The following is a 25,784-nucleotide window of genomic DNA, read 5'->3' as shown; positions in this document are numbered from 1 at the left end:
TGGTTAATAAAGTAGGAGCGTGAAGCACTGTGAAAGGTGATCGTGGCCCAGGACCCAGGATGGTGCTCAGCCATGTCGGGCCTAGTCAGGAAGACAGCGCCTCCCACCCTTGTACCCAGGTGGGAAGCTATACCCAGTTACTTGCCTTCTCCAAGGGAAAAGGAGCTTTTGTATTCTTCACATTGTAACATGGACGCGACTTAGAAGTTACATTTGTGAGTGTATGGAGAGGAAAAAGTAGTGGTTTTAATTCTGGAGTCAGCTTTCTTTTGTTGTGAAGAGTGGATTGATGCCACCATCCTTTTCTGGATTTAATGGCACATGCAGAGTGGTCAGTACAAATTTTCTGTCATTACATAGGTGTTATTTAGCCATAATCTGAATCATCCCTCTTCTCCCACTATGTTCCCTGCCTCCTGCAATGACTCCAAACTGGAACCAAGTACTCTCTTTTTGAATTTAATTCAGTAGTGTTAGGCTCATGTTGGCATCCTCATGTGAAATAGATGAGCCTACTTCATTACTGTTCCTGATAGGGAGAATTTATTTCCTCACTTTGCTAGAGGGATCTCTGCATTGAATTTCCATGCAGCATTCCCTGATAGAGAATGGAAAGCAGACACCTTAATCTTTAATGTGAAAATTACCCTTGGCCCTGGGCCTTGCTTCTCATGGTTCTTGATTGGTCATTGATAGCCTAGGCTCATGGCCACCACGGTTACAAAGTGCTATTGGGAGACCTCGAGTTTCCAAGAGGTAGTGGCCTCAACAGATCTTGAAACAGGACCAGGTCCAAAATAGAGTTTGGTTATTGCAAATTACAGGTATGAACACAAACTTTGGCCTGGGCACCTGGTCATTCTTGAGCTCTGTGATTTGTGTCAGTTGGTGACTGATGCCAGGGCTACAGGTAAGATAGGTTTCCTGAGCAGAGAGCAGAGTTGGGAGTTGAAGCACATTGTCATTTTTGGTGATTGACTCTGAATCATAATGCAAATGATGATTGCCCTTATATGTGTATAGTCTTGAAAATATTTTTTATAGTCCCTAGATCCAATTCATTAAAGTACAATGTGAAATACTTTTAGAAGGTACCTTTCTATGCTCAAGTGCATAGAAAATAAATGGGGATTTAAAAATACATTTTCCAAGGAGTACTTTATGTTCTTAGGAGCTCAGACACCTTTATCTTAAAGCTTAAAAACAGCAGTGGAATTTTCTTTTGCTGATATGTACTTTTTAAATTCCTATCAAGCTTTTAGTCATTGGGGCCATGTTACAGTGTACTGTTTCATTTTGTGTTACTGAAATCTGGCTTAATTGATGATTGTTCAGAAAAGGCAACATCATTTCATAGCATTTTGTGTAATTTTATTCTATGTCTTTGGGTTTTAGTGTTACTTTGAAATGTATTAAGACATTTAGTTTGTCAATATGTGATGTCCACACCAAATATTAATATTTTGATGTGGATTGCCTGTAGTGAGAAACATTTCTTTCAGAGATATTTACTCTTCTGTTTTAAGCCCCTGCCAATCTGAATTGTAATGTCATTTGATTAGCTAATTATACCTAAGACTATTGGGATTCTGACAAAAAAAAATCAGTATGAAAATCTTTGAACACTTAAGTGAACACAATACAGGTTTTCAGGACTTCCTTTTAATAGTGAGAAATCAGATTGCATTTGTCGAGATCAGTAGAGGAAGTGAGTAATTGTCCTGTTGCCTCTGAGTAATAAAGGACAAAATGACCTAAGGAAACATTTAAGTATCTGCTGCATACTGGGTGCCCAACTTCATTTCTGGAGATAAACAATTTAACTTTTCAATGTTGGCAAATTTTTATGAGTGAAGGAATTCAACTGTGAATTCCAAACTCTTTACTTTGAAATTAAAAAAAATCCAATTTCTGCCACTTTAATAATATTTAAGTGGCACTTTAACCTGAGAGGGAAGGCTTTAATATTTAAAATAAATTGTGATATATATTACTATATATACTGATGTATAATATGTAGCAATATATAATATATAGTAATATATAATGTATAATAATATATTAAAATAAATCGTGGCAATATCTATATTTGCTAGTATAATCACAAAATATCTCTAGTAGGACATGCAGTATCATTGGTTTCCTTGCTGGGGAGAAGAACTAGGTGGCTATGATATAGGGGTAGGAAGGAGACATCACTCTCTACCCTTTTGTGCTTTTGGGTTTTTGAACCATGGAAGTGTGTCCATGCCTCCATTCTGTGGCATTTGTAATGGTATTTTAAGATGCTCCTCAGATCATTTAATTTGATGCCCAAGTCTCCCTATTTAAATCACAATCACCTTATGTTGTCAATTTTCTGTGACCTTTCAATTGTTATCTGTACTCACAGAACTTCTGGAGCCTTGTGCCTGGAATTTAGACAAAATGGGGATAGGGGAAGAGACTTTCTTTCCCCTCCCTCACACCTTTTTATCCCATTATCCCCAAAGAATAGTTGATGTTACATTAGGAGTGATGTGCACAAATAGATCCCATAATAAGAACTTACTTGGGTGTAAAGTACCTAAGGACAAGAAGAGGCAGCTTGTTAATGCTTAACATTTAAATGGAAAGAAACTTCCCCACCCACCAAGGGAGAGTTATAAGCACTCCTCCCTGACAGCAGCCCCAGGCAGCTACAAGGGAAGGTGACCACAGACTAGACTCTTCAGGGAAGTTGAAAGCAGCGCCCCAGACCCTGTGATGGGAGCTGCATGGTTGCACAGCCACTAGTCTAACCTGTTTTGTCAGGGCAGGGAGCTCCCAGCTGTCTGAGTCTGTATGTGATTAAGTTACTGGGCCCAGCATATTTGTACAGCAGAAATAGCAAGTGTTCGAGGCAGGGAAGGGTGGTATAAACAGACTGTCCGTTAATTGTGGTTCTCTCTCATGTGTACAGTAGTTCCACTTCCTCCATAATGTTTTTGTGACAACTGATACGGGTCCAAAATATCTTAACTTGGCCATGCTAGCCTACCACTTGCTTCACATTTTCCCCTGCTCCTGGCCTATCAACTTTCCAAGTCCATGTTGGTCAGCCCCTCCAGGTTCTGTGGCCCATGTGCTCATTGTTCCTTTGTTGGAGCTGGATTGCTAAGGACAGCCTGAGAGTTCATAGGAAAAGTCTGAAAGGGGAAAGTATGACTTTTTGCAGTAGCATGAAATTAACATTTGAGCCTGTGAGCAAACATTTAGGAACCACACTTTTCCTGGTTAATTGGGAGCCCCCATTTTTTTTGAGAACTCCATCACTTTGGCCCCAGTTTGGGGCAGTTCCATGTGGTCTCACTCTGGTACTAGATCCTTCGGATTCAAATGCTGGCCCTATTACTTATAAAGCTGTATATAATGTTGGGTAGCTTTCTGAGCCTTAGTTTCCTCTTTTCAAAAATGGAGACAATAGCACTTACCTCACACGATTATTGTATTATTGAGATCCTCTAAAGGTCAAGTGCGGTTTCTGGTACTTAAACACTTGGTAAATATTGGTTCTCATTCTCACTTTAGACTTTGTGATTCTTTGGCCAGTGTTGCTGCTTGAGGTTCCTTTAGTAGAGGCCTGCTATAATTTGACAGTGCATTAGGATACAGTTAGTGGAGATGAAGAAAATTGTAATTTTTTTGGTGGGCTATTCCTTAATACCTAGAAGCAATGTACAATGTATCTATCCTGATCTTTTATCCTGCAGTTTCAATTCTTTGACTTTATTCCTCAGAAATACTTGCACTAGCATGTTACATTTTATAGACAGCAATATTTGTTGCAGCAGAAACAAGTTACAATACTGATCAAGAAAAGACTAGTTAAATTACAGCACATTTCTGCTAAGGAATACATGCTGGTAAAAAGAGATATTTTCAGATGTCCTTTAAGGCAGGTGTCCATACATACTGTTGTGGAAAAAACAAGGCACAGAACAGTATATATACTATTATCTCATTTATTCTTTAAAACTTATGTAATTTATGTACATAAACATGATGTATATACATTTCTGCATGACATGTGTGCTCCTCTGGAGAGATACACAATCTCTGCAGTGTTTATTCTTTGGCAGTGGGACCAGTCGTTGGGAGAGAGGGAGGGAAGATACTACTTTATACTTTCCTGAATAGCCTGAAATTTCTGTAAAACTGACAAACTTTTGCAATTGAAACACTTTTAAAATAAAGCAAGTGACTTTTATGTAGCAAAAAGTGCATTAGAAATAGATTATAGTTATGTGGTTAGGTGTCATTAGTTATTTAAAAGTTATAAACGGAAGTAAAATGAGACTTAAAATTAGAAAAACGATGTTTCCTGACAGTATTTCTTGCAACTTGCAGAAGTTAACCTTTCTGAAATGATGTAATTAGAAAATCACCATTTCACAACTCCTGATGATAATTGATTTAGACAAGGATTTTCAATGAATTCCAGAACCATAGGTGAGAGGTTGTTGGGGAACATGATAGTTGTGTGGTGCTGAATATTACCCCACAAATTACTTGCCTATTGCAAAAGAAAGAAGGTACCTTTACAGTGGAGAGGTCTCGCAGTCACCATCTTATAACCAAGTCCTTGAATTTATCCTTTCTCCTCGTGGAACTCTTTGGTATTGTCACTACTGATGTGATGCAATAGGAAGCATATGGCTTTACCTATGTAGTATTCATCCTTTAAATGTTTCATCTGAATCTAATAGAGGTTTTAGGCACATCTTCCAGTTTATAGGAAACATAGGGGACAGAGAAACAAATTATAAAATGCCATGTGAAAATTATTAGACATATCCAAATCTGTGACAATCTACAAGACAATTATTCCAGTTTCTTCAAAAAGTCTTTGTTGAGGGAAATGAAAAGGCAGCTTAAGTGTTTGGTATGGACTGAATTATGAGTCTCTCTCCATCCCAGATTCATGTGTTGAAGCCCTAATCTCCAATGTGTTGCTGGTACTTGCAGGTGGGGCCTTTGGGAAGTGATTAGGGTTTGATGAAGTCACAAAGGTGGGGCCTCCATGATGAGATTAGTGCCCTTATAAGAAGAGGAAGAGACCAAAGCTCCCTCTTTCTCTCTGCCACGTTAGGATGCAGCAAGAAAACAGCCATCTACAAGTGAGGAAGAGGGCCCTAACCAGACATTGAATATGCTGGCACCTTGATCTTGAACTTCTTAGCCTCCAGAACTGTAAGAAATAAATGCTTGCTCTTTAAGCTACCCAGTCTGTGGTATTTTGTTCTAGCAGCCTGAGTAGACTAAGACAGTTAATGGAGACCAAAGAGACAACCAAATGTGGGACAGGAAACTTGACTGGCTTCTGGTTCAAGAAAAAGCTGTAAAAATGTTTTGGGAATAATCAATGATATTTGAATGTGGACTTGGTACTAGATGATATTAGGGAATTACCACTATTTTTCTTAGGTTTGCTAACTGAAGTTATATAGGAGAATGTACTTATTCTTTGGAGATATAGGCTGAAGTATTTAGGGGTGAAGTGTATGAGTCCTAATGTATGCAACTCATTTGCAAAAAGTTCAGTAAAAAAACAGATACCACATATAGAGAGAAAACAAATATGGCAAAACGCTAGCAATTGCTAAATCTAGGTGATGGGTGAAAGGGTGTGCTTTACACTCTTCTTTCAAATTTTCGGTATGTTCTGACATTTTCATTAAAATAGAAGATTGGGGACAATGTTAACTTCCCTGTTAACCTGTTAGCTGGTAACCTGTTAACCTTACTGCCTGAAGGTTGTTTGGGTGAGGCTGGTTACATCCTGTCTGTTACTCTCATTAAACTTTTCCTGACAGAGTAATGCTATTTGCCATTAGTTTACATGCTATGATGTTAGGCTTACATGACTTGATTATCAGTAACTTCTTTTAAATTTTATTGTTTTTGTTTGATTTTTAAAGTTCATATGTCTTTTGAAAAGTTGCTTCTGTTCCACTTACAGCAGGATCAGCAAGGGAAAAAGATGTAATGGGTGGAGTCTAGAATAGTCTAAATGTGGGTTTCTAAAGTTCTCCCTTAGGGGACTAAGGGAGGAGTTTCACAAAACAAGCTCCTTCCGCCAGCAGTTAAATACAGCAACATATTCACAGTGTTTCTGCCTAGGAAAGCTTGTTTAAGACTCAGACTTTTTTTTTTTCTTTGCTGGGGGTCGATCAGGCACTCTTAATGAAATTTCTGACTCCCAGAAGGAAAGCAGATGTTCACTATAAATCATATTTGCATAAACAATCTATCTAGGCTGGTATGGCAGAATTTAGTGTTCCAGGCACACAAAACAACCTTATCAATTAGTAGCATAGAGAATATTTTTTAAGCCAACTTCCCAGAAGCTTTTGCAAGGATCAGTCATGCAAATAGGCCCTCTTAGAGATAGCAAGGGTCAGGCCTATCATGTTAATTTTTTCCTGCAGAGTAACATGTGATGTCGAATGACTGTAAACTTTTTGTGTTTCTGAGGCTTCTTCAGTTTCATCATACTTTGTTTTTTTAAGTTATTATATTTTACATTTATTAATTTTATTTTTAAAATTATCACAAGTAAAATTGACTTTTGTTGTACAATTTTTTGAACTTTAACATTTGTATAGATATATGTAACCACTACCATGATCAAGATGAACCACTAGTTCCATCCTAAAAAACTCTCATGCTTCCATTCCACTCTTATCAACCACTGATCTGTTCTCCATCATGATAGTTTTGTCTTTTTCAAATATGTTGTATAAATGGAAACTTTCAGTATGTAACCTTTTGGAATTAACTTTTTCACTCAGCATAATGCTTTTAAGATTCACCCATGTGGATACATGTATCTATAGTTAGCTCATTTTTATTGCCGAGTTGGATTCCATTTTTTTGATGTACCATAGTTTGTTATTCTTTGCCAGCCGAAAGACATTTGAGTTGTTCCCAGTTTTTTTTTTATGATTATGAATAGAGCTGCTATAAATATTAGTGTACAGGTTTTTGCATGAATGTAAACTTTCATTTTTCTATGGTAACTAACTAGGAATAAGATTGCTGAGTCATAGGATAAACATATGTTTAACTTTGTAGGGAAACTGCCAAACTTTTCTAGAGTGGCTGTACATTCCGACTAGCAATGTTTTCTTCAGCACTTCGTATTGTTAATATTTCCTATTTTCACCATTCTAATAGATGTGTAGTAGTTTCTCATCGTGGTTTTAATTTGCATTTCTCTAATGTTGAACATCTATTCATATGCTTATTTGAAAATTTATATATCCTTTTTGGTGAAGTGACTGTTCAAGTCTTTTGCCTGTTTTCTAATTCTATTGTTTGTTTTCTTACTTGGAATTTTGAGAGTTCTTTATATACACTAGATGCAACTCTGTTGTTAGATATGTAATTTGCAAATAAATATTCTCTCCCAGTTTGTAGTATGACCCCAGGTCAAGAAGGTTTTCTCCTATGTTCTAAAAGTTTTATGGTTTTGTGTTTCACATTTAGATCTGTGACTTATTTTTAGTTTTTGTATAAGGTATGAGGTTTAGATTGAGGTTCATTATATATATATATATATATGTGTGTGTGTGTGTGTGTGTGTGTGTGTGTTTAATTTTTCCAACCCTTTTGTTGAAAAGGTGATCTTTCCTTCATTAAATTACTTTTGCAACTTTCTCCAAAATTAATTGCCCATATTTGTGTGAATATATTTCTGGACTTTATATCATGTTCCACTTATCTCTGTATATAGCTTTTTGCCAATATCACACCATCTTGCTTATTGCGGCTTTATGGTGGGTCTTAAATATGAGCCCTCCAACTTAATTATTCTTTTTAAAAATTGTTTTAGCTGTTCCCTCATTAAGCATAATGTTTTTAAGGTTTATTCACATTGTAGCATGGATTAGTACTTCATTTTATTTTATAGCTGAATACTATTCCACAGTATGGGTATACTGTATTTTTTTTATCCCTTCAAGTGATATTCTTATAGGCAGCATGTAATTGGGTCTTGCTTTAAAAAAGTCTAATGTGATAATCTCTGCCTTTTATTGGGGTGTTTTGTCCATTTACATTTGATGTGATTATTGATATAGTTATTTTGAATTTGTGATCTTGCTATTTGCTTTCAATTTGTCCCATTTGTTTTTTGTTCTTGTTTTTTTTTTCTGCCTTCTTTTTATTACTCAAGTATTTTAAAATTCCATTTTGTTTCCTTGTAGCTTATTAACCATAACTTTTGTATTTTAGTTACTTCAAGATTTATAGTATACATCTTTAACTTATCACGATCTACCTTGAAGTGATATTATACCACTTCAAATTTAGTGTAAGGATGTTACAATAGTATAGTTTCATTATTTCCCTCTAAATCGTTGTTATTATTCCTCTGCATTTTACTTTCACATGATATAAACCCCACAGTCCATTGTTTTGTTTAAACAGTTATGTTTTAAAGATATTTAAATTATAAGACAAAAAACAATTCTTTCACCAATATTAGGGTCAAACAGTAAGGGTCGAAATAAAAACCCGATTATGCTGAATAAATTATAAAATTATTAGCTGCCTATACTTTGGTATTTGCAAGGTAAATATTTAAAGTTAAAAAGAAATCCTTTCAAGTCATCGAAAGTTCCTAGTGGAAATATAACATGATATGAGAATTCTGATTACCAGTTAAATTTGAAGAACTTTATCCGTTATGGTGACAAAGGTCATTTCGCAGGTATCATTATATTCCTTTAAAATTCCAAAGTACTTTGGGTCCTTCCAAGATGAATGTCCTTTCTTCCTTGCCTCTCATTCTTTATTTTATGAAGATAGCAATGTTTACCACAAGAGAAAAAAATTAGATAGAGCTAAAAAGTAAATAATAGATAACTTATAAATTTACATTACAAGAGTAATATATATATATACATGTATGTGTATGTGTGTGTGTGTGTATATATAACTCATATGTTTACATTATAAGAGTAGTATATACACATATATGTGCATGTATATGTGTATATACACACACACACACACACACACACACACACACACACACACACACACACACACACACACATACCATTTCCAGTGCTCTTCATTCCAGTGCTTCTTATTTCCATCTGGTATCATTTTCCTTCTGCCTGGAGGATACAGTTTAACATTTCTTGCAGTGTGGGTTTCTGATGATAAATTCTTTCAGCTTTTGTATGTGTGAATATGTCCTCATTTCGACTTCATTTTGGAAGATGTTTTTGCTTGGCTAGAATTCTAGGCTAATGTTTTCCTCTTTCTTCAGTTCTTGCTCCATCATCTTTTTGCTTATTTTGTTTCTGACAAGAAATAGGATGTCACCTTCTTTTTGTTCTTCTGTCTGTAACATGTCTTTCTCCTATGCATGCTTTTAAGAATGCCTGTTTATTATTGGTTTTGAGCAATTTGATTATAATTTATCTTAGTGTAGTTTTCTTCATGTTTCTTTTGGGATTCATTTGGTTTTCTGGGTCTGTGGTTTTATAGTTTTCATTAATTTAGGAAAAATTTTGGCCATTATTTCTTCAAATATTCTTTCTATCTTTTCCTTTCTGTATTTATGGGCTCCAGTTACCTGTACATTAGACCACTTCAAGTTGTTTCACAGCTCATTGGTGCCTTTTCATATTTTTTCTCTGTGTGTTTCATTTTGGATTTTTTTATTGTGCCCTTAAGTTAACCTACTTTTTCTTCCATAATATCTAATCTGTCATTAATCCTACCTAGTGTATTTTTCATCTCAGACATTGTAGTCTTTATGCTCACAAGTTCCGTTTGGGTCTTTTTTTCCCCCCTACAGTTTTCATGTCTCTGCTCAACTTTTTGAACATATATATATATATATTATTATAATTGTTTTAACACCTTTCTCTGATTCTTTTAAAATTTGGGTCAGTTTCCCTCAATCGATTGATTATCCTCCTTATTATTGGTTGCATGTTCCTGCCTCTTTGAATTCCTGCTAATCTTTGGTTGGATGCCAGACTGTTAGGAGTGCTAGATGTTTTCATATTCCTAATTCATCTTGAGCTTTGTTTCTAGATGCAGGTAATTTACATGGAAATAGTTTGATTCTTTGGGGTCTTGATTTTATGATTAGCTAGGTAGGTCTGGAGCAGCAGTACTCATTCTAGGGCAAATTATTCCCACTACTGAGGCAAGACTATCCTACTCAATGTCCTATAAATTGTGAATTTTTCCAGTCTGGCTGGTGGAGACAGGTACAATCCCAGTAGCCAGGTATTGTTTTCCATAATCTTTTCAGATTATTCTTTTCCCTCATATGCATATGCTAATCTCTCCCAAATACCCGAGGGAGAGACCCTCTATGAATCTCCAGGATTCTCTCTCTGTTCAGTTCTCCTTTCTGGTACTTTGTCCTATGAATTTTAGCTGTCTTTATATCAGCTGACAGAGCTGTCAGCTCTGTCAATTTAGGGAGTCTGCTAGACTTTATCTTAGTTTCCTTGCCATAATTTGTTTGGAAACTCTCTTAAGGCAGTAAGCTGGAGGAATCATACGGTTCACCTCATTTCCCCCATCCCTGAATCTCTAAGGGATTATTGTTCTTCATTGCCTGATGTCCGGTAACTTGAAAACCATTATCTCATGTATTTTTTTTTACAAGTTTGGCTTTTATTTTTCTGGCTTTATCGAAATATAATAGACAATTACTTGCTCGTATTTACATTGTACAAGTCAATGAGTTTTTAATTAGAGTTGGCACACAATAATATATTAGTTTCAGTTGTACAGCATAGTGAATAGAGATCTGTGTAACTTACAAAGTGATCACCCCACTAAATCTAGTACTCCTCTTCCTCCTTACATATTTATTACAACATTGTTAACTATTTTCCTTATACTGCATTTTGTATTTCCATGTCTATTCTGCAACTATCCATTTATACTTCTTAATCCCTTTGCCCTTTTTCACCATCCCCCAACCCCCCTACCATTTAGTAGCCCTCAAAATATTCTGTATATTTATGAGTTTATTTCCATTTTTGTTGTTGTTGTTATTTTGTTCTTTAGATTCCACATGTATGTGAAATCATGTATTTGTCTTTCTTTATATGACTTCATTCAGCACAACACTCTCTAGGTCTATCAAGGCAATATCTTTTTCCATCCCCTTCCTTTTAGTCTGTGTGTGTCTTTTAATCTGAAATGAGTCTCTTGTAGACAGCATATGTAGGGGTCTTGATTTATCCATTCAGCCACTCTATCTTTTGGTTGGAGCATTTAATTCTTTTCCATTTGAGGTACTTTTTGATAGGAATGTGGTTATTACCATTCTTTATTCCTGTTTTTGATACATGTTTTTTCTTCTTAAAGAAGTTCCTCCAACATTTCCTGTAATACTGGCTCGGTGTTGATAAATTCCTTTAGCTTATTTTTGTCTGGATAGTTCTTTATCTGTCCTTCGACTCTAAATGATAGCTTTGCTGGATAAAGTATTCTTGGTTGTAGATCCTAGGTTTTCATTACTTTGAATATTTTGTGCCAAGCCCTTCTGTTCTGCAGTTTCTTTCGAGAAACAAGCTGCCAGTCTTATGGGTGCTCCCTTGTAGGTAACTAACTGCTTTTCTCCTGTTGCTTTTAAGATTCTCTCTGTATTTAACCTTTGGCATTTTAATTATGATGTGTCTTGGTGTGGGCCTCTTTGGGTTTCTGGTTTTGGGGACTCTCTGAGCTTCCTGGGGTTGTATGTCTATTTCCTTCAGCAAGTTAGGAAAGTTTTCCATTATTATTTGTTTAAATAGCTCTTCAACGTCTTGTTTTCCTTCAGGTACCCTTATTACACAGATAGTTTTACATTAATTGTGTCCCATATGCTCCTTAAATTATTATTATATTCTTGGCTTCATTTTTCTTGCCATTCTGATTCGATGTCCTTGGCTTCCCCATTCTTTCCCGTCCTCTATATCAGTGGTTCAATCCTCTTTTTCTTCTGCACTGATTCCCTCTAATATACTCTTCATCTCAGATAATGAGTTCTTCATTTCTGACTGGTTCCCTTTTCTTTTGTTGTAAATTAGATTTATTTAATTAAAATTTTTTTTGTGACATTGGTTAACTAAATCCAGTATGTTTCAGGTGTACAATTTAGCAGTAAAGCATATATATGCTTTTAGGTTTACATACCACGTATATGTCATATCACGTGGTTTTCAACTTTTTCTGTCTGGCTTATTTCACTTAGCATGATTATCTCAAGGTCTAGCCATATATATGATGGAATATTACTCAGACATAAGAAGAGATGAAATACTGTCATTGCGACAACATGGATAGACCTTGTGATTGGTTCCCTTTTATAATTTCCATTTCTATTTTTTTATCTCTTTGTGAAAGTTCTCACTAAATTCATCTACACTTCCCCGAAGTTCATTGAGCATCTTTAACCAGTGTTTTGAACTCTGCATTTGTTAGATTGCTTGACTCCATTATTTCTGGATCTCTGTTCTGCTCTCTCATATGGTTTCTGCTTCTTTGTCTTCCCATTTTGGCTGCCTTCCTGTGTTTCTGTGTACTAAGCAAAGCTCCTAAGTCTCCTGGTCTTATTAGTGCAGCTTTGTGTGGTAGGTATCCAATAGCACAGTCCTGAGTGGGCTTCAGCTGCAGGCGTAGTTTAGCCCCAGCCTGTACCCCTTCGGGGCCACCTGTTAAGATTCAACAAGCACAGATGCTGTGCTTATAGTTGCCTCAAGAGGCCATGCCAGAAACTGGGGTCAGCTGCCACCAGTGTGAGTCTAGGCGTTGCTCAGCAAGGAACACCTGACTTGCTGATGACACAACTGGGTGTTGCTTAGGTGGGGCCATGAGTTAGGGGAGGTGGAGTTTCAGGGAATCTTCTGGGCAGAGCGACCTCTGTTATCCAGTTTGACATGTCTCAGCTATGGAGGAGCTGAGTCCGCAGACTGGGAGTGGGGGAGGGCTCAAAAGAGGAATAATGTATATCACCAGCACTTCTGCCAGGGAGAAAGCCTTGCCTCTGGCCCTTGCTCTGAGAACTCAGTGTCTCCCTGTAAGTCCCTGGTGCCCCCCCTCCCCCGCCCCATGCAGCCAACCTGGCGCTTGTGCTCAGGGTGAGCAGGTCCATCGTTGGGAAAGTCCACTAGTGGACACGGCCCCTTTAAGTGGCTTCTGTAGCTGCCACAGCCTCTGTCCCACTCAGCCGCTTGCCTTTGCCTCCTCCTACCTTTTACTATTGCAGGGTGATTTCTTATTTCTCTCCCTAGTTGTAGTGCTTCTGTTCATATTCATCCCAGGTGACTTTGCTTGCTGTTTGCTGTGTGTTTCTATCACAACTTTGATTTGGTCTCAAGTAAAATGAACAAAGTCTCTGTCATCTATGCCATTTTCCCCCTCTCATGTATTTTTGTTTGTTTATTTCTGTCATAAAGATAAATCCAGTCCCTGTTTCTGTCTTGCCTGAAAGTGGAAGCCTTAATTCTATAAATGAGTTTTGGTCTTTTTTTCTTTTTTTGGCATTATAACAGCCACACACACACATTCTGTCTTTTGGTATTTTTTTTCTTGAACTGTGGTATTTATTTTTCTTGAACTGTATGTGTGTGTGTGTGTCTATGTGTTTATGAAGTTACGCATGTTTATGTACACACAGACACACATCTTTGAACAAACCTACCATGGACTAGTCTAGGAATTAATCTCGTCTAGGAATCTGTTGGCTACTGTACATTTTTGCTGCTGAGAGAACAGGGGAAAGAAACAATTGCATTCATTAACAGAGTAGCCTATGAATGAGCCAGAGTGATTCTCTTCAGTGGTAAGAATGAGAGAATTGTCTGTTTTCAGTGGCGGTGTTGTGCAGAGTGTTTACGATGGCACTGAAGAGAGATGCAGACAAGGTGGTAATACTGTAGTGATTTTTATCTGTCGTGGAAAAATGTTGTAAAAAGTGGAGCTCTGATGTGGCAAATGAAGTCCTCCCAGTCCACTCAGGAGAAAAGAGGCAAGTAGTTCTGTAGCAACTGTGAACCAAGGTGTTGGAAGTGCTAAGAAGCCAAACAGGGTACACTGAAGCAACCTAGAGATAAGCAATAGCAGGAAGCCACTGTCACCCCTAGGGATGACATAGAAGAAGGTGGTACTACCAGAGCCCAGGAATAAGGTCACCAGGCAGGAACTGGAATCACTGTGGGGGCTACCTAGTGAGACGTAAGACCTGGAGAGAGGGCAGTCTGGTGGGAGTTTTAGCCACGAAGATCACATAGCCATTGCCTGAGAGAGAGTGAGGGACAGAGGGACAGAAGGAGAATGGGAAAAGGGGAGAGAGCATGCGTATGTGAATGCAAAGCTGAGTACCTATGTTTTCTTCTATGCAATTTATTGTTTCGGGTCTTATATTCAAGTCTTTAATCCATTTTGAGTTAATTTTGGTGTGTAGTGATATACAACAGTCTAGTTTCATTCTTTTGCAAGAGGCTTTCCAGTTTTCCCAGCACCATTTATTGAAGAGGCTTTCCTTTCTCCACTGTATGTTTTTGGCTTTTTTTTTTTTTTGTCGAAAATTATTTGCCCATATAAACATGGGTTTACTTCTGGACTCTCGATTCTGTTCCATTGGTCCAGGTGTCTGTTTTTCTGCCAATACCATGCTGTTTTGATTATTATCACTTTGTAGTATAATTTGAAGTTGGGCAGAGTGATGCCTCCGGCCTCGTTCTTTTTTTTCAGGATGGCTTTGGCAATTCAGGGTCATTTGTGCTTCCATACAAATCTGATGATATTTTGTTCTATTTCTTTAAAAAAAAAATGCCAATGGGATTTTGATGGGGATTGCATTAAATCTGTATAGTGCTTTAGGTAATAGGTCATTTTAACTATATTGATTCTTCCAATCCAAGAACACGGAATATCTTTCCATTTCTTTGTGAATTTTTCAATTTCTTTCAAAAATTTTTATTTTATTAGTTTCAAGTATATAGTGCATTGGTTAGACATTTATATAGTTTATAAAAACAACTCCCCTAATTGCTTTTTCTCTCCTCTGACTGTCCACCTAGCTAATACATTAATGCTAACTGCATTTCCTATTCTGTGCTCCCCATCCCTGTGATCATCTCTCAACTACTAATTTGTACTTCTTTAACCCTTCATCCCACTCTCCCAGCACCCCAGCTTCCTTCCTGTCCTTTCCAGAACAATCACCAGATTTTCCTCTATATTTGTGAATCTGTTTTTGATTAGTTTGTTCTTTTTATTACTTAGATTTCATATATAAGTGAAATCATATGGTACTTATCTTTCTGTCTGACTTATTTCATTCAGCATAATAACCTCTAGAGCCACACATGTCATTGCAAATGGTAGGATTTCATTTTTTAATGGCTGAGTAATATTCCATTGTGTGTATGAACCATAACTTCTTTATCCAATTATCTGTTAATGGGCATTTAGGTTGCTCCCATAGTGTCTTATAGTTTTTATTGTGTACATCTTTCACATGTTTCATTAGGTTTAGTCCTAGATATTTTATTCTTTTTGTTGCAGTTGCAAAAAGGATTGTTTTTTCATTTCTTTTTTTCTGAAAATTTGTTATTAGAGTATAAGAATGCTATGCATTTTTGAACATTGATTTCGTATCCTTTACTGTATTTGTTTATTATTTCTAGTAGTGTTTTAGTTGAGTCTTTAGGGTTTTCTATATAGAGAATCATGTCATCCACAAACAGTGACAGTTCGACTTCTTCATTTCCTATCTGGATGCCTTTTAGTTCTTTCTCTTGCCTGACTGCACTCGCTAGGATTTCCAATGTTATACTGAATAATAGTGGTGAAAGTAGACAGCTTAGATCTCTTATAATAAAAAACATTCTATTTTTCTCCTCTTTTATTTTTTATTTTCTTTTTAAATTCAAATATATAAGTGTAATTGGTATACAATCTTATATTGGTTATGTTAGTTTCAGAAGTACAATATAGTGACTTGACATTTTTAAACCTTACAATGTGATTACCCCACTAATTCTAGTAAACACCTGTCACTGTGCAAACCTATCACAATTTTATTTACTATATTCCCCTTACCCTTTTCACCCATCTCTCCACCCCTTCCCTTCTGGTTATCATCCCTTTGCTCTCTGTTTCTATGAGTCTGCTTTTGTTTTGTTTTGTTTTCTTTAGATTTTACATACAAGTGAGACCATATGGTATTTGTCTTTCTTTGCCAGACTTATTTTACTTAGCATAATACTCTCTAGATCCATCCATGGTGTTGCAAATGGCAAGATTTCATTCTTTTTTATTATTGCATAACATTCCATTGTGTGTATGTATAAATATACATACACATATATATACACATATACACACACATATATATATATATACATATATGTGTGTGTATATATATTTCAAATCTTCTTTATCCATTCATCTATTAATGGACACCTTTCATGAGGAGACTCAGTCTTGCATTTTTAGCCTTTGCATTAATCTGAGATGGTAACCTTCCAGATGTGTGGTAGCCTAGAAAGTGGATGTCAGGAGGTCTGGATATGTGAAAATTCTTTTCTAAGTTCTTCAGAGGGTTATCTATAGAATATATCTATATCTCCAGGTATTGATGCTTAACTGGAAGGTTCAAAAGTTTAAGTCCTCAGGCTAAAGTAAAATAAAATCTATTCCTCATGCATTAGTCCATTTAGTCTATATAGACTCCATTTTAAGTTAGCTTAGTTATACTGACGTTATATTGTTTTCTTCACTCATTCTCAGTACACTTGAAAAACTAATAAACAATCTTCTGGTTTTATCTCAGAGATGTAGATGTAGACTGTAGAGGTCTCATCCTTACAATGAGAAAAAATCTGGACAAATTGCAAATTAATGATTTTTCTCGAATCCAACAGAAAACTGAGATTTCAGGGCAAACAGCTAGCCCCAAATCAGGAGAGATATGGGTGCCACTGCAGGGAGAAATAGGACCTGAGCATTTGCTTATCTGAAATAGACACTGACGAATGTCATATAAGCCAGTAAGATTAAAGTAGAAAATTTTAATGAATTGCTAAAGGTTGGGGGCCACAGATATAAGATGTTCTCACTCTCTTGTAGGTTTTTCCTTCAGGACCCCAAAAGATGCTCACAGGAAAGATCAGGGACAGTCCTGAGAAAGTTTCTTCCATGTGCCGGCTGGGATAGGGGGACAACAGCTACTGCCAAAATCTGCCCAGAAATATCTCCCCACCTCCCTAGGGAACAAAAGTCGTAATCTTCAGGAAGAAGGATACCAAAAACTGAGGACACTTGTAGAAAAACTGAGGGCACTAGCATTGCAGCTGGGGAAGGAAAGCAGGAACACAAAAAAGTACTACTCTTGGAGAGGAAACAAATATTTGCAGGTCCCAGAATTATATTTGGAGGAGAATCAGGAATGCTTATGAAGGCCACAGCCCAGCATCACAGGGCTTACCTAATATTGAGGATTAATTGGAACATAAGAGAGTGCCCCCATATTCCACCTCCCCCACTATAAAGCTAATAAGCATGAAATAAAAATAAAAGTGATGAAAGGAAATAATAAAAAATGTTCAATAAAACCTAGGAAAAGCAGAAAAAGAAAAACAACAAATAGAACAAATAAAAAGTAGCTAACAAGATAGATTTTAATCCCACTATATCAGTAATCACTTTAAATGTGGAAGTGTGAATGGTCTAAAAAACAAGATTGTTAGATTAGATTAAAAAAAGAAGATACAACAGCATACTATTTGTGAGAAACTCAAATAGATTAAAACATAGATTAAAAGTAAAAGGATCAGGATTCATAATGAAAACACTAAACAAAAGAATGCTTGAGTAGCTATATTAATTTCAAATGAAGTAGACTTCATAACAAGGAAAATTAAGGACTTTAATTATATCTGTAAAGTCATTTCATCTTTGCCTATAATGTAACATAATTACACAAATGATATCCCATCACTTCTGCCATATTCTTTTAGTTAAAAGCAAGTTAGAAGTCACACCCATCTAAAATATAGGTAGTCTTCAGAGATTTGATTAAACATGACAGAGTGAGAGATGTCCCTGGATCTCTCCCCTTGAAACAATAAGCTGAACATCTAAAACACAACAAAAAACACCCAAGCTGCTCACCAGCACATCTGAGCATGGGATCTGCACATAAGAGCTATCACAGGTCAGAACCCCGGGTGTTGGGCGGTGGACTGAGAGAAATAAAGAAGCTGCCTCTCGCAGCTGCCAGGGCTCCCTGTAGGAGGAGGGGGAGAGGGGAAGGTGGGCAACTTCCCTGAACAGCCCTGCCTGGGAGAGCTGTGAGCTCCATGCAGCCGGCGGCAGTGCCCAGTCATCAGGGCAGAAGGCAGAGAAATGGGGATTGCAGAGAAGCAGGGATGACAGAGAAACAACAGTTGATTTTTACCAGCCATGCTTGCAAAACCGAGGCTGAGCCACAGCCCCCATCCCCCAACACAGAGGGCCACTACCCCCACACCCTCTGAGACCAATCACCACGGAGCCCCAGGGAAATCTGAGAAAACGCTACCAAAACTGTTGCTAATACTGACAGGAACTGAGACTGAGGGTAGCGAGCGTGATTAAACATCTATACGGGGAAAAAAAATCAAAGACATTATTAAGACTTTATATAAAGCAGAGATCCGAGAGGCTTAGATGCCACCTACTGGAAACCAAGAGAAAAATACCTTCTTTGAAACAGGCTAGGGACCATTATATAATATATCTTCTTTGTGTAAAAAAAAAAAAAGAAAAGAAAAGAAAAAGAAAAAGAAAGCAGAACACACATCCATTAATGCCCAGGCGGAGAAATAGTTCATTAAACACCATGAACAACCAAGGTGACAAGGCATCTCATAAAGAAAGAGAATAATCTCCAGAAAATAAGCTTACAGACAGAGAAATATGTGACTTAAATAACAGAGAATTCAGGATGGGACTTCAGAAAAAAACCAATGAGATCCAAAATGAATCATATCAACAATTTCAGGAATTGAAAAAACAACTAGATGAGTAGAATGAGTTTTTTAGCAAGGGGATTGAAACTCTCAAAAAGAACCAAATTGAATTTCTGGAGATGAAGAACACACTGCAAGAGATGAAAAATTAAATAGCAAGCTTGGGAAATAGAGTCGACCAAATGGAGGAAAAGATCAGTGATATCAAAGACAGAAATCTAGAAATAAATCAGAAGTAAGAAGAGAGAAACCGAAGAATGAAAAAGAATGAAATAGAAATACAAGAACTAGCTGATATTATCAGGAGAGGAAACATAAGATTAATGGGCACTCTCAAAGAGGAGGAAAAGGAGCAGGGATTAGAAAACATTTTCAGGCAAATAGTTGATGAGAATTTCCCAAATCTAAGGAATGAGCTGGAACTTGGAATTCAAGAAGTCAACAGAACACTCAACTATCTCAAGCCAAAAAGGCCTTCACCAAGATATATTGTATTAAAATTATCAAAAATCAATGACAAAGAAAGAATTCTCAGGGCAGCCAGGGAATAAAAGAGGGTAACCTATAAAGGAAAACTCATTAGATTATCGTTGGACTTAGCACAAACCTTACAAGCCAGAAAGGAGTGTAATCAAATATTCAAACTATTAAATAAAAGGAACTAAAACCAGCCAAGAATAATGTATCCAGCTAAGCTCTCCTTTAGATATGAAGGAGAAATCGAGAACTTTTCAGACATACAAAAATTGAGGGAATTCTCCACTGTGAGGCCTGCACTACAGGAAATACTGAAAGAGGTTAGCTCACCTGAAACGAAATGACAAAAAAAAAATGCATAATTAGGAGTAAGGTGACTAGCAGGCTGATAAAAGCAGAGTAGTGCAACCCTTACCAAGAACAGGGCATTATAAGCTTAAAATAAGAAGAGATTTGCTATCGCAAGATAGTAATGAACATTTAGCATACATAGGGACAAACTGCGATAACAGTAACTGAAAAGGGGAGGATTCAAAGATCCAAATTTGCAAAGAGGAATGGAGATAAGGTATGTGCAGAAGAAAATGGATGACTATATATAACTATCTTTTACATATTTGTAATGGTAACCACATGTCAAGGATTCAGAAACAAAGTATATAACATAAAAAAGAAGGTCAAGATGGAAAACCCAAAAAAGCCAACCAAAATAAAGAAAACAAACACCAGGACAAGGAAGCAATGGAAACAGCGAGCTACCAGAAAGTAAAAGATAAAATGGCTATAAGAAGACCTCATATTTCAATAATCGCCCTAAATGTAAATGGACTGAACTCACCAACAAAAAGGCATAGAGTTGCAGATTGGATCAAAAACCAAAACCCAACCACATACTGTCTCCAGGAGACACATCTCAGCTCCAAAGACAAATATAGACTCAAAGTGAAAGGGTGGAAAATAGTATCTCAAGCAAATGGCATTCAGAGAAAAGCAGGAGTAGTGGTACTAATATCGGATGAAATAGACTTCAAAAAAAAAAAAGTAACGAAAGATACGGAGGGACCCTTCATAAAGATAAAGAGAATATGCACCAAGAATACAAAACACTTATTAATATCTATGCTCCCAATCAGGGAGCCCCGAAATATGTTATGCAATTACTAACAGAACTAAAGGGAGAAACAGGCCAAAACACTATCATAGTAGGGGATCTAAATACCCTACTGTCGGATATGGGCAGACCATCCAAACAGAAAATCACTAAGGAAATAACATCCTTAAATGACACATTAGACCAACTGGACATAATTGATATTTACAGAGCCTTCCATCCCAAAACAGCTGCTTATACATTCTTCTCTAGTGTACATGGAACATTCTCAAGGATTGACCATGTACTGGGACACAGAGATAGCCTCAACAAATATAAGAGGGTTGAAATCATATCAAGTATATTCTCTGATCATAATGCTTTGAAACTAGAGATCAACTGTAAAAAGAAATCGGAAAGAACTGCAAATACATGGAGATTAAACAACATACTAATGAAGGATAACTGGGTCAGAGAAGAAACAAAAAGAGATCAAGAAACACATAAAAACAAATGATAATGATAGTACAACATATCAAAAGTATTTGGACATGGCAAAAGTGGTCATAAGAGGAAAGTTCATATCATTACCGGCCTATCTCCAAAAATAAGAACGAGATCAAATAACCTAACGTGTCATCTTAAAATACTAGAAAAGGAAGAACAAATGAAGCCTAATGTCAGCAGAAGAAAAGAAATAATCAAAATTAGAGCAGAAATAAATGAAAACAACAACAACAGCAACAAAAAACAATAGAAAAATTAAATGCAACAAAGAGCTGTTTCTTTGAGAAGGTTAATAAAACTGAGAAACCCCTGGCTAGACTCACTAAAGAAAAAAGAGAAAGGACACAAACAAAATCAGGGATGAAAGAGGGGAAATTACGACAGACACTGCAGAAATACAAAGGATCATACAAGAATACTATGAAAAAGTATATAACACCAAATTTAATAACCTAGAAGAAATGGACCAGTACTTAGAGAAATACAACCTTCGTAGACTGAATCAAGAAGAACTAGAAAATCTAAATAGACCGATCAGCAGTATGGAAATTGAAACAATCATCATACCCTACCAAAAAGTAAAAGTCCAGGACCAGATGGCTTTACCAGTGAATTCTATCAAACATTCAAAGAAGATTTAATACCTATTCTCCTCAAAATATTCCAAAAAATTGAAGAGGAGGCAATACTTCCCAACTCATTTTATGAGGCCAATATTACCCTAGTACCAAAACCTGGTAAGGATAACACACACACACACAAAACTATAGATCAGTATCTCTCATGAATACAGATGCAATAATCTTAAATAAGATACTAGCGAACCAAATACAGCAACATATTAAAAAGATTATACACCACGATCAAGTGGGCTTCATCCCAGAGGCACAGGGATGGTTCAACATATACAAATCAATTAATATGATACACCACATAAACAAATTAAAAATTAAGAATCATATGATCATCTCAATAGATGCAGAAAAAGCCTTTGACAAGATACAGCATTCATTTATGATCAAAACACTTAACAAAATCAGCATAGAAGGAAAATACCTTAATATAATAAAGGCCATCTATGACAAGCCCTCAGCCAATGTTATATTTAATGGTAAAATACTAAAAAATCCTTCTCTCTAAGATCAGGAATAAGGCAAGGCTGTCCACTATCATCACTCTTATTCAATATAACGTTGGAGGTCCTAGCGAGTGCAGTCAGGCAAGAGAAAGATATAAAAGGCATCCAAATAGGAAACAAAGAAGTCAAACTGTCACTATTTGTGGATGACATGATTCTCTATATAGAAAATCCTAAAGACTCCACAAGAACACTACTAGAAACAATAAGCAAATACAGTAAAGTTTCTGGATGCAAAATCAATGTTCAAAAATCCATAGCGTTCCTATTCTCTAATAACAAAGTGTCAGAAAAAGAAGTCGAAAAAATGATTCATTTTGTAATTGCAATAAAAAATAAAATACCTAGGAATATATCTAATGAAACATGTGAAGGACCTATATAATGAAAACTACAAGGCCCTATTAAAAGAAATCGAAGCAGATACAAAGAAATGGAAAGATGTTCCATGTTCTTGGATTGGAAGAATCAACATAGTTAAGATGACCTTATTACCTAAAGCATTATACAGATTTAATGCAATCCCTATCAAAATCTCATCAGCATTTTTTAAAGAAATAGAATGAAAAATCATCAGATATGTATGGAAGCACAAAAGATCCTAATTGCCAAAGCCATCCTGAGAAAAAGAAAACGAGGCTGGAGACATCACTCTGCCTGACTTCAAATTATACTACAAAGCAACATTAATCAAAACGGCATGGTTTTGGCAGGACAACAGACACATGGACCAGTGGAACAGAATCGAGAGTCCAGAAGTAAACCCATGTTTATATGGGCAAATAATTTTTGACAAAAAAGCCAAAAACATACAGTGGAGAAAGGAAAGCCTCTACAATAAATGGTGCTGGGAAAACTGGAAAGCCACCTGCAAAAGAATGAAACTAGACTGTTGTCTATTACCACACACCAAAATTAACTCAAAATGGATTAAGGAACTGAATATAAGACCTGAAACACTAAAATGCATAGAAGAAAACATAGGAACTAAACTCAAGGATCTTGAACTTAAGGACATTTTTATGAATTTGGCCTCAAAGGCAATGAAAGTAAACGCAAAAATAAACGAATGGGACTACATCAACTAAGACACTTCTGCTCAGGAAAAGAAACCATGGACAAGGGAAAGAGACAACCATCTGAATGGGAAAATATATTTGCAAGCAATGCCTTTAATAAGGGCCTAATATCCAAAATATGCAAAGAACTCATGACTCAATAACAAGAAAACAAACGATCGAATCAAAACGTGGACAGTGTACCTGAACAGACACTTCTCCCTAGAGGACATACAAATGGTCAACAAATTTATGAAAAGATTCTCAACATTGCTAGCTGTTAGAGAAATGCAAATCAAAACCACAATGAGATATCATCTCTCACCTGTTAGAATGGCTGTAATCAACAGGACAACTAATAACAAATGTTGGAGAGGATGTGAAGAAATAGGAACCTTCCTACACTGCTGATGTGACTGCAAATTGGTACAGCCACTATGGAAAACAGTATGGGGGTTCCTCCAAAAACTAAGAATTGATCTACCATATGATCCAGCAATCCTTCTATTGGGTAATTTACACCAAAGACTTGAAAAGTCGTATCCAAAAATATGTTTGCACATTGATATTTATAGCAGCAGTATTCACAGTGGCCAGAACATGGAAGCAACAGAAGTATCCTATGATAGATGATTGGCTAAAGAAGCTGTGGTACATATATACAGTGGAATATTTTTCAGCCATGAGAAGGGATGAAATACTGCCATTTACAACAAAATGGATGGCCTTTGAAATAATCATGCTAAGTGAAATAAGCCAGACAGAAAAGGCTGAAAATCACATGATATCACTTATGTGGGATGTAAACTTAAAAGCAACAAATGAACAGGACAAACAAACAGAGATTCAGGGACATGGACAATGGACTAGTGGTTACCAGAGGGAATGGGGGAGGGGGGAAAGAAATAAAATGTTAAAAAAATAAAAAAATGAAAAAAATAATAAAATATCGGTAGTCCTCACTTTGCATTACTCATATATGTACTAATTTCCGTTAACATGGTTTTGTTGAATAACACTAGCCTCCCAACAACATGGTTCAAATTTCTGGTACCCTGTGAGTAATCGTACAAAGTACCATCTTTACTACTAGCTCTTTGTTCCAGAAATCACTCCATAAATAACAAATACATATCAAGATCAAAGACCAATCATGTTATTTCTTTCAAAACCTGTTTGTTGTAGGTTACTGTCTGTCTGTTATTCAGTGTACGCACAGACAGCAAGGAATGTAGTTGTGTTGTCTTCTTGTAGTCCAGTGATAAACCCATGTGATATTTTACAAAAATGGATAACTGGAAGAGAAAATTGGCAAGTAAAGATGAAAAGTGCAGCAAAGAAATGAAAAATGATAACACTGGAAGAGAAATTTGTATCGAGCATATATGGAATTATATAAGAAATTGCTGAAGCAAAAATGTTGACACTGTTGCCATTTGAAAAACTCCTAGATATACAGCTAGGAGAACTTAGTGAAGAGGAACTTATTGATTTAAATGAGCAAAGTGGTTGTGATTAAAAGAATGAAGATACCCGAGAGGATGTTATGCCAGACAAAAAAAAAAAAAAAAAGAAAACAAACAAAACAAAAAACAAAAAACAAACCAAAAAACCCCCTTCAGATCGAAGGAACTCTTTGAGATATTTCAAGAAACACCTTGAAATATCTTGAAAGTGCTAAGAATATAATGTGGAATGTGATCCTAACCTGGAATGGAATGTGACAGTTTGCCAAAGCATAGAAAAATGCTTGTTCTGTATTGTAAGTTACACAATAAGAAAAAGAAAGCAAGTGCTGTTCAAACTACTCCTAATAAGCTTTTTACAAAGAAATAAAAAACTTTAATTCTCAATATTTCCAATGTTTTGAATTACAGTGTACTAAAACTAACTAAATTAGTTTTACTATCTTTTCATTTCCTTTTACATTTATAGTGATGAGTAAGAGTAATGTTTCGACAAAGTTTTTTAAAGGTCATGGAGCAATTATATTTTTTCTATTGATTATTAAGATTGCTTTTCATACTTTCAGCTTGCACAGTCATTTTTACAGTTCCCACTACCATGCAGGATTGTCTATACTATTCGGTAATTAAAAAGAATGCTGTTGTTTGAGACAACATGGATGGACCTCGAGATAATCATGCTAAGCTAAATAAGCCAGATAGAAAAAGTTGAAAACCACATGATATCACTTATATGTGAGATGTAAACCTAAAAGCAACAAATGAACAGGACAAAGAAACAGAGACTTATGGACATGAACAATAGACTAGGAATTACCAGAGGGTAGGGGGGGGAGGGTGGAGGAGGGAGGTAGATAGGGTAAAAGGGGTCATATATGTAGTGACAGAAAGAAATCTAATATGTGAGGTGAACACACAATGTAAATATATATATGCCTTACTGTTAAATTGTACACTTGAAACTTCGTTAACCAATGTCACCAAAAAATAAATAAATAAATAAATAAATAAAAATAAAAATAAAAGTCCCAACCAAAAAAA

General features: G+C 36.2%; 1 protein-coding gene across 4 annotated transcripts in view; it reads left to right on the top strand.

The window, feature by feature from the left end:
- The window catches only part of SLC9A7 (solute carrier family 9 member A7), a 150,033-nt gene that overhangs the window by 988 nt on the left and 123,261 nt on the right, over positions 1-25,784 (top strand). The window lies entirely within an intron of this gene.

The sequence above is a fragment of the Pteropus vampyrus genome, unplaced genomic scaffold, assembly GCF_000151845.1.
Source record: "Pteropus vampyrus isolate Shadow unplaced genomic scaffold, Pvam_2.0 Scaffold387, whole genome shotgun sequence".
NCBI classification, from domain to species: domain Eukaryota; kingdom Metazoa; phylum Chordata; class Mammalia; order Chiroptera; family Pteropodidae; genus Pteropus; species Pteropus vampyrus.
Note: the sequence above shows the minus strand (reverse complement) of the source record. Positions and strands in the feature narration are given on the sequence as shown.